This window comes from Vipera ursinii, assembly GCF_947247035.1.
Source record: "Vipera ursinii genome assembly, chromosome: 3".
NCBI lineage: Eukaryota > Metazoa > Chordata > Lepidosauria > Squamata > Viperidae > Vipera > Vipera ursinii.
The window spans coordinates 71,434,556-71,449,513 of NC_139516.1; the positions used below are offsets into that span (position 1 = coordinate 71,434,556).

The 14,958-nt window shown below is 38.4% G+C and overlaps 1 protein-coding gene across 1 annotated transcript in view; it reads right to left on the minus strand.

The window, feature by feature from the left end:
* Positions 1-14,958, minus strand: part of NEGR1 (neuronal growth regulator 1) — a gene marked incomplete at its 3' end in the record, with an annotated part of 549,603 nt that overhangs the window by 275,115 nt on the left and 259,530 nt on the right. The gene's annotated exons all lie outside the window — the stretch shown is intronic.

Here is a 14,958-nt window from a genome sequence, read left to right on the forward strand (position 1 = left end):
TTTATGAATATTTCTGGAAATTTTGTGAGTTTCTTCTTAGAATAAATATCCCAAGTATTTGAAGTAAATTTTAAAAAAAAAAACCTCTAGCAACAACATTCCCTAGTGCTTCTTTGTTCACCCATTCCTTATTTTTTAGTGACAACAAAATGCAGATATTTGAAATTCTGATCATAAATCAGAATGATTTTTATGTATTAGGTTTATGTAAGTCATTTGATGAGCTACTAAGATCCAAACTGACTATTACTTTGTTCTTCTGAAAAAGACCCAAAAAAATTACAAGCAACTAATCAGCCATGAACCAAGACTTTAAAGGACCTTGTTACATATTCCAAATATATTTTCTTGCCTATTTTCAGAAGCAAAATATTAGAATAAGCAATTTTCTAATTTGATCCACTATGTATTATTCACATTTGTTATATTAATATGTGCTAACAGCATATTATTTTAGAAACACTTTAAAATTGGCAAAGAATATAGATTTACCAGTACCTCAATGGTAGTAATTCCAGTAATTTCTATAGCAAATGATGATATTTTTGTATATTACTTATTTCATCTAGAATAACCTTTGAATAATTAGAACACTGCAATACAAAATTCAATATAATACAGAAATTCTGTTCATATTAACGGAGCCAATGCATCTTAGGAAGGAACAATACTTTAGTCAGTGTGTGTCAGACTTCTGCCTCTCTAAGCTTCTGAAAATGCTCCATCACAGATTGAAGAGTGGTTCTTTTAAATGAGCACAGTACATCTCACAAATGAAATACACATCCATTGGAAAAGGTTTGACAGAATATCTACACAGTCCCTCAGGGGTTAGAACACCAGGCTGAAAATTGCTACAAAATCCCAAGCTGAATTCAACAGAGTAAGTCACTGCCAACAGTGTGAAACTAATCAGTTCAAAAATAAGGAACAAGATATTGCACAGAATCTAATTTACAGCCACTTTCATTCTCATGCTGAAACAAAAGCACAAGGAGTCCTCATAGATTTGTATTAAGAATGACCATATTTATTTAAAGATATACAGCCAGATTTCTAAAATTTTAAACTAACTGCATGGTATTATGCATATATGATCAATGCATGACCGTTATTCTGCAGTTATGAGGTACCTCATTGTCTTTTGAGAAACCTATTCATATATTTAAAATCAAGGATGTTTCTAACAGCAAATTAAAAGGAGTTTCTTGTTGGGAACATGCAACCAGGCAGGGAAGAGTCTTCAAGCAAAGGATTAGCCTGGAATTATTATGCAGCCACAGGAGATCTTGGACTGACCCTCCCTAACATCCACAAAACCTTATCTATCTGTCTCCCTAAAAGAAAGAAAGCAGTTTGGGAAGATTCCTATATTACAAGCAGAATACAGTTAATAGTTAGTTAGCTTGAGCCCTATGTGTGTGGATTTGGTTGTTTTCACCTGACATTTCTAGCATATTGTAGAAATATATAAAATGGTTTAATATAAAATACCTATTCTGGATCTATTCAGAAGGAGGACCCTTATACATCTTATTTTTAATCCCAATAAATTGTATTACCTGCTTCTATCCTGAAAGGCTCCACCTACTATCAGCCATTTTGGCTTCACCAAATATTACAAAGGATGTTTCATTAGTGTCCCTGCTGTTCTGTTCCAGCCTACGACCTGCCCTGTTTGAATGTCAGGGACAACCCCTTTTTATAGTCAACAGGCTGGAAAAAAACCCAACCAAATTTATTGACAAAGAAATCAAAAGTTCAAACAAGAGTTAAACCAAAAGTTCAGACAAGAGTTAAACAGGAATTAACAGACCAGGACTCTAGCAGAAGATCTTCAAACGGTTGCCTTCAGCAACCAGCACCTCCCACACCTTCCCCTGTTATCAGCAGTCCCAAGGCATGGCTTCTCATTGCCTTCTCCCAAGTTGCCTCATTTCCTTCCTATGTTCTGCTCTGCTAGATTGCCTCCTGCTCTTAGCGTCCCTGAACAGAGCCAGCTGTGGATCATCTTCTTCCAATACCTCGTGCTCACACGGCTGAGTCTGATGAGGAACAAGATGGGAGGGGCCAGGCTGAGAGTCCTGCAGTGCATCAGAACCTCCCTCTGACACCAAAGGCTCTCCAAACCCCTCCTCCTCCTCTTCAGAATCATCAGACCCAGCTGCCGGAACCACAGGCTAACACTGAATCACAACACCTGCTCAAGTCCTGCTCTGATGTCTCATAATGAAAAGGAGTTCCTGGGAGGGACAGGTAAAGTATCCTGGGACTCTATGAGAAGAGGATATATTGCCTGCAGAGACACCCATGACATGAAACTGTCCAGCAGTGGCTATATTAAGCAGCAGGATGGTGAATGATTATCTCAGTGACAATGGCAAAGGGATTGTATTATACTTTGAGGGAGATGGCAACGGTAAACTACTCCTGTATTGTACCAAATTAATTGAATGGGCAGACAAGATAAAATGACTGAAGACATAGTGCAGAATGTTAGAATCAGCAGGCTGAATAGTCCTCAACATGCTTCTGAGGAAGAGCTGAAGATCTTTCAGAGTATTAATGGTGTATGTGATGTGACTAGATTAAAGCCCTTTAGGATGTCTAATTCCCATTGTTGCCATGCAGGAAAAGGACATTCAAAGCTGTAGAGAGAGAACTACAGTGGGAACATGGGAAGTAGGGAGCATGAGTATGGAAATAGCTCGACATAGACAGAAGATCATACAGTTTACTATTAAGGATACCAAAACCAAAGAAGAAACAGCACTGGTTTCAAAATTGGGAAGGATATAGCAAAGACATTATTTGGGTACAGTGCAGTTAATGATCAAATAATATCCATTACATTTCACAGACAACCCTAATTATTATTATCTTAGCCAAACTCATGCTCCAACCACTGAGGCAGAAAAAGAAGAGTTCGACAAGTTAATGGTCAGATTCAATCTAAAGTCAACAGAACATGCACACAAGATGTGCTGTTGGTGATTAGAGACAGGAATGCCAAATTTGGAAACACTAAAGAGGAAAGTGTAGTTGGATTGTATGGCCTAGGCCCTAGGAACAAGAAATGACATAGGGTAAGGATGTATACATTTCTGCCAGATTTCTCATTACTATTACAGGTTTTTACTTAGTGATCCTAATTGGGATGGGCAACTCTATTCTGAAGTAAAGTGGTCATTAAGTGAGAAATCATATGATTCTGATTGTGCTTTCCAGCTGGAAAAATACAATACTACTCAGTTTCACATTTTTGGCTTTTATTTGCCCTCAACCACTGTCTCATCCTTTGGAATGCCTGAGTGCCTGCTTACTGTCTTGTACACATCAAAAGAAATGCAAGTGTGCTGGCAGCTCTGGAGCATAGTCACACTATGCAAGCAGCTTATTCCCTTGAAATCTTTCCTCTCCAATCCTTTGATCTGTGAGAGAAGTGCATGAGGAAAAAAAGCAAGCAGGCAAGAGGAAATTGTAGGTAATTTCTTGTTTCTTGACTCTTTTCTACTGTCTATGCGATTGCATTGTTTTTGATATAAGAAGAGCAAACAGCTTACTCTCTTGCAATCCCTTGCTCTGCAATCTCTCTGCTCTGCAAAAGAATCATATAGAGTAACACACGGACACAAACACAAAAATATACATACAGCAATACTGATGAGTCATGAAGAAATGTTAGGAAAATTGTGAGAAGACATCCAAGGAAAGGTGTAAGGAATTATTTACTAAATTCCTTTTTAGGTTAGAGCAGTTTTTTTTCTTAAAGTCTGCTCTCAGGATAACTGGGAGTTCCCCCAAAACCTTCTCAGGGCTCTGCAAAATCAAAATGATTTGTCATATGTTGAAAATATTAGCAAAAATTTTAAACACTGTGCCATTCTTCTCTGGTGGCGCAGTGGTTAGAATGCAGTACTGCAGGCTACTTCTGCTGACTGCCAATTGCCAGCAATTTGGCAGTCTGAATCTCACCAGGCTCAAGGTTGACTCAGCTTCCATCCTTCTGAGGTCAGTAAAATGTGGATCCAGATTGTTGGGGGCAATAGGCTGACTCTGTAAACCACTTAGAGAGGGGCTGTAAAACACTGTGAAGCGGTATATAAGTCTAAGTGTTATTGCTAGGGCTATTATTCTTTACTTTTTAAAAACCTATAAAGTTTTCTTGAAGAATTTTTTTTAAAATATTGTTATAAATATTTTTATTTATGTTAATAATGCTATTTTTATGTGATTCAATAAATAAATATTCTATGAAAATGTCAATTTAAATTTCTAATACAGTAAATATCAATAAAGTTTGGTCACCATATCACAAAAAATATGTTGGAAGTTTGGAAAAAATTCAGAGAAGAACAACTAAGATGATCAAAGGCCTGGAGACTAAAATGTATGAAGAACAGCTGTGGGACTTGGGTTTGGGTTGGCTAGTCTAAAGAAAAGAAGAAATAGGGGGGGACATGATAGCAGTATTCCAGTATTTGAGGGGCTGCCACAAAGAAGAGGGGGTCACATTATTCACCAAAGGGAAGGATGAGAAACAATGGCTGGAAACTGATCAAAGAGAGAAGCAACCTGGAATTAAGGAGAAAGTTCCTAACAGTGAGGACAATTAACCAGTGGAACAGCTTGCCTCCAGAAATCATGGGTGCTCCATCACTGGTGATTTTTAAGAAGAAGCTAGACCACACATGTCAAACACAAGGCCCGGGGGCTGGATCCGGCCCATGAAGTGGTTTCATGTGGCCCGTGAAGCCATCCTGGAAACAGTGAGGGAACAGCCCCCATTGCCTTGGCCCTGGCCCTGGCCCAGGCCGGCCGGGAGCCAATGTACAATATTGTGGTGGTCATCTATGCTGAAATACATTCAGTCTTAGCTCCACAAGGCTATCTGGAAACAGTGAGGGACCGGCCCCTGCCACATCGGCCCTGCCTCCTGGGCACAGGCTGGGGAGGTATCACCCTTTGTGAGGAATGAAGAAATGCACCATCGCCTGGAAGTGGCCAGCACATGGCCCTGCCTACTTTGGGAAGGCTAGGGTCTGGGCAGCATTGCACTTCTCTTCAGATTCGTGCCCCCCCGGCCCAGCCTCTTGGCACTGTGAGGGGAGCTCCCTGCTGCCTGCCAAAACCGGGCAGGCTGGGGGCTGGGCAGCATTGCACAGGGCAGCCTTGAGGAGTAGGTAAGTGCAGCTGGGTGCCCCCTTGGGTAAGTGGGGCTGGGCTTAGTGCCATGGGTTCTTGATGGCTGGGCTGGGCATTTGACCTCTGCACCACTGTCCAGCCCCCCCCGAGAGGAACAGTGAGGCTCCTCCAGTAGATCATGCCTTGGCACTTGCCCCGGACCCATCTCCTGCCAGAGACCCTCAGATCTGTTGCACTCCTGACCAGACCACCATAGGCACCCTTGACACAAACGATGTACAGCTGGCCATGGCCACCCAGTAGGCCACATGCACTCATCACGCCTACCCAGTAGACCGCACCCATCCTGGCCACACCCATCTGCCCCCCCAAGGGCAACCACAATGCTGATGCGGCCCTCAATGAAATTGAATTTGACATCCCTGAGCTAGACAGTCACTTGTCTGAGATGGTATAGGTTCTCCTCCTTGAGCAGGGAGCTGGACTAGAAGACCTCCAAGGTCCCTTCCAGCTCTATTCTATTCTAAATATAACCCATACAAACAAAAGCTCTTTTGGAATCTTCCATTATTTTTTAAATTGGAAATGGTCCCGAGAGCAAAACATTCAAGAAACAGTGGCCTCAGAAAAGATCCATAGGCTGAGCTATAATAACAAAAAATATACTGTATATATAGTATTATATAATACCTAATTATAGTACATTATACCATCAGCATCACCACCACCAAAGCTGATACTAATATATAAAATGTAACAGGAGCATGAATTTTCTTTAAACAACGTCTTTCTTTGGTCCAAGATTTTTCCTTATGTGAAGATATCCGTAGTTGGTTTTTTATTATTACTTTTTTTTTCAATGCCATTATTTATACATTTAAATATATTTATTTATTTATTTTTATTTAAAACATTTATATTACTGCCCATGTTTCAGCCAAATCAAGAATTAAAAGATATATAAAATCATTTTCAAAACTATAAAACACAACTGGTTGAAATATAAAAATAACAATATCCTGGTGCCAGTCCATGTAAATGTGCCATCATCCAATTTTCTCCCAATGCTTTGTGGGAAAATGCTAATAGTAGTATGTTAATAGTATTGTGACTGTTTGATCATTATCCACTGCCATTACCAAAGCTTACTGAAGTATCAGATTATGATACTTCAAGGAAAGTTTCTAATTCACCTTTAGCCAAGTTCAATGTATGAATCTGAGCCAATCAAAGTTTGAGCTCAATTTACATCATCAAAATTGTTGTTTTGGACAAACATAGGATAAGTGTATTATATATGCTGCCTTGAGCTCTGGTACAAAAATTATAAAGTTGTAGAAATGTGGTTTATAGTCTGGTTATATTATTAATTGGGAAGACTAATTTACTGCCTTTAGCATCTATAGACTACTGCAAGAAGTATGGATTTACATTTTGTACAGACACTATAAAATACTTATGTTTATGTTTTTCTTCAGCTGTATCACAATATGTTGAATGAATTATGTTTAACTTCATAGCTGTGATTTCAGTATGTATAGCGCAATGGCTAAAATGTCGATTACATTTCTGCAGTAAGTTTAATGCAATTAAAATCAATATCACACTGAGACTAGTGTGTATTTTAAGAAGGAATGCCTCTGAGATAGTTACACAAATTAATAAGAAAATTTGTATGGTAGGCCAAAACCCTTCATATTTAGTTATTAATATGTTAGCAGTTAGATTTTGATTCAGAATTACACAAGAAATTTATATAAAATAATCCAAGTTTGAAGATAGTTGAGAAGTTGTTCTACTGAAATATCCAGTCCAAAGAATGGTTAAATACCTTAAATTATTTAATTTAATAATACTTGTTTAAAAAAATATTGTGTTTTGAGTATGAGTTACTATAACATCTACTGAGTAATAATATACAGATGAAATATGTTACTGACATATTTCTACTATTGCAGAAATGAAACTACTCAATTTTATATCAAATTAAAACACAGAATGAAGGTTAACATTAGTTATGTGCAGGACTTTTTTCTCATAAAATGCTCAGAACGGTGTTCAGGCACCTTTTTTTGCAAAAAAAAAAAAGAAAAGAAAAGAAAGAAAGCTTTTGCACAAGCTATGCTACTCCCTCTATTGGCTTTTGAAAGCCAATAGGAATTGCTGCTGAGCGTGCCAAAAGACATGGCCGACAAACATTGCACCGGCAAGTTGTCTACAGTGAAGGCGAGTTGGTAGGAACTTTGTATCCCTCCCTGCTGCCCAACTGCACCATCTCAACTAGGTAAGTAAGAGAGGACAAGGAGTGGGAGGTGGGTTCTGCGGAGTCCATGTGCATTCCTTCCTTGTGCTTACCCATGTCAGCCAGGCTGGTGGCCTACCCGGTGCTGGACCTGTGCCACCGTCACCTCGCCCTGTGTGCCTAAGTGGCCACCCTGCATCTCCTGGCCCGCACCGCCTCCGCTGCCCGCCCTGCGCAGCCCCGCCATATGGAGCGGGCCCTGCTGCTCCCACAGCACCAGCCGCGCCAGCTCCAGCCCTGCCACCAACACCCCTCACACCCATGACCGCAACAGTGCTGCCCCCCCACCCCCCCCGCCTCCTGCACCCGTCAAGATGAGAGTTCTGGCACCATTTTTTTTTTTAGAAAAAAAGCACTGGTTATGTACTAATATAACCAATATAATTATATTGTAGTCTTCAGAAATGAAGAATCTAAAAAAAACAATCCAATCTTGTAAAAATCAATGATTCCTGGTTTTACAAAATGTAAAACATACTTTTTATGATTTAAGAATGAAATTAATTCATCAGAAAATATTATTGCATGTCTATTGAATCTCTAATTTTTTTAAAAAAAGAATAGAGATCAAATATTTTTTGCCACAAAAGAAATTTAAGGATGCTTTAACACATGTGATTCAAACCTTTGCTGCCTTTGCTATGTTTTCAAATCATACAATATAGTAACACAATTTAGGAAAGAATTACATTATAATAGTTGAATATGTAAATATAATGTTAAATTATATTCCTAAAATATGGAATTTATCATTTTATGAAGACCTCTGGCACTAGTTAGTCTGGGATTCAGAAATGAGTATACTTTTAGATAAATTGTAGTAGCATGGAATAGTTGAGGATATAAGTCTGTTATCTATGTTTAAAAGATTTATAGTCTAAAAATGAGAAGATGAGGCAATATTTTTCTTTGGCCTATATAACACATTCTTTGCATCGGTCTTCACACAAAAAGAAATTATAGCCGAACCCACCAAAAACATAACTGAAAAAGACAGACTAGAAATAAAAAGCTAAAATAAACAAAAAAAGGTAAGAGAACATCTGTCTGATCTTGATGAACATAAATCACCATGACCTGATGGATTAGACCCCAGAGTTCGGAAGGAACTGGCAGATGTCATCTCAGAACTACTGTACCATATCTTTCAAAAATCCTGGAGTACCGGGGAACTACCAGAGGATAAGAAAAGATGATCTTCAAAAAGGGGGAAAAAACCTGACCCAGAAAACTACAGACCAATCAGGCTAACATCAATACCTGGGAAATTGCTGGAAAAGATAATCAAACAACAGATCTGTGAACATCTAGAAACAAAGTTATAACTAGCAGCCAGCAGGGGTTTGTTAAAAACAGATCATGCCAAACCAATCTTATTTCATTCTTTTATCAGGTGACTAAATTGATGGAGCAGAAAAATGCTGTACATGTGATATACTTGGACTTCAGCAAGGCATTCAACAAGTAGACCACAACCTATTTCTTGGGAAGCTTAAAAAAAGTGGAATAGACAGCATCACCATCAGGTGGATTTTTAACTGGCTGACAAACCGCACTCAAAGAGTAGTCCTTAATGGTGCTACATCTACATGAAGGGAAGTAAGCAGTGGGGTACCACAAGTTACTGTCCTAGGCCCAGTACTCTTCAACAGTTTCATAAATGACCTAGATTTATTTATTTTATTTATTTATTATATTTTTATACCGCCCTTCTCCCAAAGGACTCAGGGCGGTATATAGGGCAATAAATATAAAAGCAGAATACAAAAGTTAAAAAACAATTAAATATAGTGCCCAAATTAAAAACATATTAAAACCCCTGCCCTAACCCATCAAACCAGGTCGGATTGCTCAAATAAATACATTTTTAGATCACGCCGGAAGGTCGGGGGCCACCCAGAGCTCAACCGGCAAGTGGTTCCACAGGTCTGGCGCACCCACAGAGAATGCCCTCCCCCTGGGGACCACCAATCGGCATTCTCAGAAGGTAGGAGAAGAACCACTGAAGAACTGTGCCTCCCACTCCCAACCCCCTGAGACGTCGCAGCAAGATACCATGGTCGATGGTATCAAAAGCCACTGAGAGGTCTAAAAGGACTAGGACAGAGGAGCAACCCCTGTCCCGAGCCCGCCAGAGATCATTCACCAGCGCAACCAATGCCGTCTCCGTGCTGTACCCGGGCCTGAAGCCCGATTGGTACGGGTCTAGATAATCAGCTTCATCCAAGAACAAAGGGAGCTGTTGCGCCACCACGCTCTCAACAACCTTCTATGAGGGAATAGAAGGGGAACTTATCAAATTTGCAGATGACATTAAGGTGGGAGGAATAGCCAACACCCTAGATGATAGGCTCAAGATCCAGAGGGATCTTGACAAACTTGAACACTGGGTCCTATCTAACAAAATGAAATTCAACTTAGAGAAAAGTAAAGTCTTACACTTAGACAAGAAAAAGCAAAAGTACACATACAGATTGGGTGAAACCAGGCTTAATAGCAGCAACTGTGACAGGGATCTTGGAGTCTAAGTGGACAATCAATTAAATATGAGCCAACAATGTGCAGCAGCAGCAGCCAAAAAAGCCAATGCAATCCTAAATTGCATCATCAGAGGGATTCAATCAAGATCACATGAGGTACTCTATAAAGCTTTAGTAAGACCACACCTAGAATACTGCAGCCAATTTTGGTCTCCATACTATAAAAAAGACGTTGAGACTGTAGAAAATGTGCAGAGAAGAGCAACAAAGATGATTAGGGGAGTGGAGGCTAAAACGTATGAAGAACGGTTACAGGAACTGGGTGTCGCTAATTTAGTGAAGCGAAGGACCAGGGAAGACATGATAGCAGTGTTCCAGTATTTGAGGGGCTGTCACAGAGGGGAGGGGGTCCACCTATTTTCCAAAGCACCTGAAGGCCAGACAAGGAATAACGAATGGAAACTGATGAAGGAGAGACTCAACCTGGAAATAAGGAGAAATTTCCTGACAGTGAGAACAATCAACCAATGGAACACACTGCCTTCAGATGTTGTTGGTGCTTCATCACTGGAGGCTTTCAAGAAGAGACTGGACTGCCATCAATCAGAAATGGAGTAGAGACTCCTGCTTGGGGAGGAGGTTGGACTAGATGACCTCCAAGATCCCTTCCAACTCTGTTATTCTATTCTATTCTATTCTATTCTATTCTATTCTATTCTATTCTATTCTATTCTATTCTATTCTATTCTATTCTATTCTATTCTATTCTATTCACAACCTTAAGAGCTGAATTAGTTTCATATTGATATTTAATGGATATCATACAACTTTTTTGTGTTTTCAGTAGGTTTTCTTTTATTTTTGTTGCTTACAACCAGCAATGGGACTGGAATTTCCACTGTAATTCAGTGTGGTCATAAAGCAGATCATCACATGACCACAGTAAATCACTGTGGTTGTTAAGTGAATCACACGATAATTAAGTGAATTCAGCTTCCTCAGTTGACTTTTTTTGTAAGAAGCTGGCTAGGAACGTACAGATTGCAATCATACTGCAACCATCATAAATGCAAGCTGTTTGCAATGCAGTTGAATTGGTGGTGCGACATTCATAGTATAGTAGCAAATTCAAATTCAAGTATTTGTTGCTTAGGAACCACAATGGGGACTGGTAACACTCTAAGTCAGGGGTGTCAAACTGCTGGCCCGTGGGCAAGGCACATCACAAGGAAACCATGCCCACCCCATTGCTGCCATGGGGAAAAAGTTTTGATATGTCACGCAACATCACGTGATGTCGCGAGTTTGACATGTCTGCTCTAAGTGCTATGGCACTAAGCAAAGACATCATCTGAACCCAATTTACAGTTTTACTTTGTAAATTTTATTCTGTCTTCACTATTAACTCTGATAGTTGCAAACCAGTTGTGAAGCCCCCAAATTGTCATTGTGTGACCATGACACATTGTGACATTCATAAATGTATTCCAGTAGGAAATAGCAATCAAATAGCAATCATGTGACCATGGGCTGCTGGACCAGTTGTAACCATGAAGTTGGGCTGCAAAGCTATTGTTTTTACACCATTGTAATTTCAAACAGTTGCTAAATGAGGCAGGTGGTAAACCAGCACTACTTGTATTAACTTACAAATGGAACCTGAATGAACAAACTGATATTTTAGATTTATGTCTTAATACTTATTATACAAAAAGGGATGCGGTGGCTCAGTGGGTTAGGACGCTGAGCTTGTCAATCAGATAGTCGGCAGTTTGGCAGGTCGAATCCCGAGTGCCACGTAACAGAGTGAGCACCTGTTACTCATCCCAGCTTCTACCAACCTAGCAGTTCGAAAGCACGTAAAAATGCAAGTAGAAAAATAGGGACCACTACGGTGGTAAGGTAACAGCGTTCCGTGCGCCTTTGGTGTCTAGTCATGCCGGCCACATGACCACGGAGAGATCCTCAGGCAAACGCTGGCTCTTCGGCTTTGAAACGGAGATGAGCACTGGCCCCTAGAGTCGGAAACGACTAGCAGGCATGTGCGGGGGAATCTTTACCTTTACCTTACTTGTTATACACGTAAACCCTGAGATTTCCTCCCTCCTTTCCATTCCGATAAAACACATTAATCAATGTGATGCTTTGCCTTTTGAGATCTTAATGCTTATGGTCATAATGAAATAACCTATCCTCTTGAATTTATAAGTCTTATGAAAATTACATTCAAACTGAGTTAGCCAGGTATTTTTATAGCTGTCTCTATAGCGTAATGGACAGTTTTGAATCTTTCTGTTCATCGCCTTTTAAAGACTATAAAACAATCATATGCCATGCATTTTCAAAGTTACAGAGTTTTCTCCCTGCTACTCATATAGAAAACTCAATTTTTGGACATCAAGGGCTTCAGGCTGAAACGGATGAGATGTAATACAATTGTAAAAGAGATGCATTGGTGTTATAGCAAGCTGTTTTATTTGTTGCAGTGTCTGCACCATTAGCCCTTTACAATAACTGGCAAATATACAAACATTGCTGTTTATTTTGCAGATTTTGCATATCTTTGAAATGAACAGCATCTCAATAGAGGAGAACCCTTGTGAAGGTAAAGCCATATGTTAGTAAAGCTAATTAAAGCTAATTAATGAAGGTATGATAAAATCAGTGGTTATCATTTTATGTGTCCTAATGTTAGGATTTGAAACGTGGAGGTTTAGCCTAATTTGTATAGTGAATTTGCAGTTGGACAGAACAGTCTAAATTCAGTTCTTATGACTTTGCATGTATTCATAATTTATGCATGAAGGAGCCATGTGTGTGCATTGATATGAGTACAATATGCCAGAAAGGAAAACATGTCCTCTTTTATATCATATTCTGAATTCCCTTGTAGTACCCACAACAGAAGGGCTTCTAGCTACTTAAAGCGACAAGACAAAGATGTTTTAAAATGTGACTGCCAGATCATTATTAAAGTTATAATCTAGCCATCATTCAAAGAGATGCGCAATCCATAAGAAAAGTACAAATTTATACAGTGATGTGGGCAATTGGATATCAATCTTTATTTCATATAAAAATTAGGTCCACATGAGGCTTTTTAAAGAGACTTTCTACGGAGATCAGGAAATATGTACCATAAGAACTACTTTATGTTAAAGTGTATAGCAACAGAATGTTGAAAACCTGACAAGATATCTCTTCCCTCTTTAAAACAAAGAAAATTGAAGCAGGACAATTTTTAGTTTCTTTCCCTCCTATCTTCCAGGGCTAAGTATTTACCTATTTTATTCTTTCTTCAAGGTCATCTCTGTATTATACATTAAGCATACCTCATCTAGTTTGAATGTGGTAAAACACTTCTTATATAAATGCATTTCCTGATTTTGCAGTATCTCAAAACTTTGAGAAAGTTCATAAGCACCCATGAAGAATATTTAAGATGACTGTTTCATCCATAATCCATTTCAATAAGGAAAACATCATGGTTGAAGGAAAGCCTTGAATATTCTCATGTTTTTATAACCCAAGTGGGTAACATCATCAACACTGATAACCTTACCTAATTGGGTAATAAAATGTCTTCAAGAAACCAACCAAGCTCACAGAGCACCAAAGACCCCACTGTTCTTTACATTTGCAACAATATCCCTGTATTTGTTGTTAAAGTTATTTTTATGCTACTGTTATTATATGATATTTTACAAAATATTCCAAAAGGTACTCAGATTTATACAAAGAACAAATACAAATGCCTGGTTTGAAGGAATTAACATAATTCTGTTAATGTCAACATATTTGTCATATTTATGTAGTGTATATTGAAGGTGATGACCCCTTTGATAGCTGAATGCAATGAAATTTCATTTCAATGTATGCCGATTAGTGTACATTCAAAGTGACAATAAAGTTATTATTCTATTCTATTCTATTCTATTCTATTCTATTCTATTCTATTCTATTCTATTCTCTCACAATGAAGGAAGTCATTATGGAGAACAATCTTGGGCCATTATCTTCAGCTTCCTGGTCTGCTAACAAGGCAATTTCAAAGTATGACCTTTGTTGTCTTCTGATAGGAATCTACATATGGATATATATAGAAAGCACATTATTCATAACTGAAATGTAGTTTATCCTCATGTTGAGAATGAATCATCTGAAATATTGCATTTGAATTTTAGTTGCAATTAATTAAAAAAGGAGAAAGGTCTCTACTTATACAATTATTTTATTACATTTAAGTAAAAAATTATATGATACATTCATTAATGCTGAGAATTTATTATGGACTTCATCTTTTTTCCCCTTCAGTTATTTCTACTATTCAGCTACTTGCTGGTCATTGTAAGATTACACTTAATACAATTTATTAATAAAAATCTCTCTGAAACACCAATTATTCTTTATGAATAAGGAATGATTGTACAGAAAAATCAATTAAACTTAGTTCCACACTCATTAGACAGAAACAACATTAATGCTGATTTTTCATGACTCTTGAAAAACTTCAGTTAGAGCTGATTTTCTGCTTAGGAAAAGACAGTAGTATATCAAAGCAGGAAAGAACTAGTATTCATTTTCGTTATTAGTTAAATTTTAGTATTTTGAAGTTTACGAGATTTGAATGCATCCAGTATTGTAAGTCTAAGCTCTGAAGTGTTACTTATCATCTGCTTCAATTGGTGAGAAGTTGCTGTGAGAAAAGTTGTATTGTTATTGTGTGTGTGTGTATGTGTATGAAATGAATACCTGCAGTGTCTTCTCATCAGTGAACTTTAAGCACTATGCCAAGTTTGAATGTTATACTGCTGAAGGAATCGCTCCAAATTGAAATTCAGCACGATGATGGCTGTGAGGACATGAGTCCTGTGCATTTCTGGGCCCCCAAAAGGCAAAGCTGATGAATTGCTAGTGGATGTTATCTATTTTTTAAAAAACATTTATATAGCCTCCCATCTTATATCAAACTCTGAGCAACTCCTATTCAAATGTATATGAAGATTGACAGCAACCAACACACTTCACACA